This window comes from Nipponia nippon, unplaced genomic scaffold, assembly GCF_047370975.1.
Source record: "Nipponia nippon isolate SJK-2023a ecotype South Korea unplaced genomic scaffold, ASM4737097v1 scaffold_53, whole genome shotgun sequence".
In the NCBI taxonomy this organism is placed as follows: domain Eukaryota; kingdom Metazoa; phylum Chordata; class Aves; order Pelecaniformes; family Threskiornithidae; genus Nipponia; species Nipponia nippon.
In genome coordinates, this window is record NW_028262373.1 from 589,739 (window position 1) to 591,858 (window position 2,120).

Consider the following 2,120-nt stretch of genomic DNA (forward strand, 5'->3'; position numbering starts at 1 on the left):
AAATAGTAATTCTACCCGTAGCCCATATCTATCTAGTCTATAGCCTACAGCTCCGGACGCACAGACCAGCCTATATTTCCTGTATCTGCTTACTCGATGATGTGTCCAGAAAGCCAAATCCTCATTACCTTTAAGAGAGAATGCAACGGGGGGGGGGGGGGGGGGGGGGAAGGAAAAGAAAGAAAAGGTGGAGAAAAGGAAAAGGGTGGGCACACAACTGAAAAAGAAAGGAGCGCAGTTATCCCGAAGACCAGCGCAGCCCCCCTCGCTCTTTGATGCCCGCAGGTGTCTGCGTTCAGATGGGAACCAGCAGAAAAACCCTGACAGGGCTCCTTTTCACTGTCCTCCTCCCTGCGTGCGTGCTGGGACCTCCTCGTTTCCCCGAAGGCCTCCCAGACTCCCAGGGGGTAGCAAACAACTGCACCTGCAGAAGCAAAGGGGCGGCCGTGCCTCGGCTTCGGAGAGGCCCAAAGCCGCCCTGGGCCCCAGCAGCCCCTGGCGCCCCGGCATTTGCTTGGCCCCGAGGCCCCGCGGGGCCTGCCAGCACCGGGGACCCCCGGGGACAGAAGCCAAGGACAGCGGTCAGCCCCCGTGGGGAGAGGGACAGGGCTCTGTCCTCCCTTCTGGCCGCAGGAGGACGCCCTGGGCCGCGCCAGCACAGGGCGTCTCTCCTCCTCAGCGCCCGGGGGCAGCGAGGCCTGAGGGAGGCCCTGGGTGCCGGGCTCAGCCTGGCCGCTGCCAGCGGCTCCCGGCACGCAGCTCCTCCTGCCCAGGGCGGTGGCTGGAGCACAGCCAGAGCCACCCTTTGGGAAAGCCGTGCCGGTGCCCAGCAAAGCCCGGGCAGCTCCCCCCCGGCCCTGCCCCCGGCCCTGCCCCTCGCCCTTCCCTCCCCTCCCGCCCTGCGCAGGCCCAGCCCCCCCAGCCGCGCCATTGGCCACGGCGGAGCCAATCGGCGGAGCCGGAGGCGGGCTGTCAGTCAGAGCCGGGTGGGGCGGGGCCGGAGGGGGCCGAGGCCCAGGGGCCTGAGGAGAAAGGGGCGGGAGCCGGGCCGGGGGCAGCCGGGGCCCGGGGGGAGCAGGGCCAGGCCAGGGCCAGGGCCAGGGCCAGGCCACAGGGCCAGGGGAGCTGCAGGAGCAGGTATGTGCCAGTGGGGATGGGCCTGGGGCAGGGGCCTGGAGGCCTCACCGCCCACGGGCCCCGCCACGGCCCAGTCCCCAGCCCTGGGCCCGAGGGCTCAGCCCCAGGGCCAGCCCCAGCAGCAGGGTGGGAGCGGTTCCTGCTGCTGCCCCCAGGGTCGCCAGCCCCAGCCCTGCCAGCTGGAGGTGGGTGTTGGATGTCCGCAGGGCAGGGGAAGGCAGAGTGGCCTCCTCTCTGCAGGCGGCTCCGGGCTTTGGGGCAGGCATGCTGTGGTGGGGACAGGCCAGGGGCCTTTGCTGTCCCCTCCTGTGGGTCTGGTGCTGATGGACAGCCCCGCCTCTGCCGACAGCCTTTGAGAAATGGGGATTTCCAGACACGGAGCTGTTTCTGCCTCCTGGTGGGAGCACGCGCCGGGGCGTTGTTGGCAGAGCAGCCGGTGGGGAGCGCTCCTGGTTGGAGGCAGCTCCCTTGGCAGATGCTTGTGCGACCGCCAACCGGCCCAAAAACTTTCTAACGCCAAATTGGCATTCAGAAAGCAGGCCTTCTTTATTGCAGCGCTGGGTGCACGGGGGATACCTCAGCCCAGCGTGCATGCCGTAGGTCACGCCAGCAAAGTATTTGTGAAACTTAAAACGTACAGATTCCTTAATTTTCCGAGGAAAGTCACTGATATTGCAGTTATTTCCCAGAAATCATTACCATATTTCCCCTCCCACCGGAGCATGCGCTGTTTGATTCTGGGGCTTCTTTCGGGGGCCCTTGGTCGTTCTCCTCAAGTTCCAGCTGTCCACTTGTTGACCTCGTTGTTTTTTTCCACCTCAGCATGCTGATTTGGCTGTTTCCTTTTGTTAAGAAGACAGCTGACACTCGCCAGTGTTCAGGGAGTTTCTTGGTTTCTGTTCAGACTGCCCATGATCTTTGTGCTGAGCTCACTCTTTGATTCAGAGATTCCTTCTTACCTTACAGGCCTCTCCTCTGTCCTT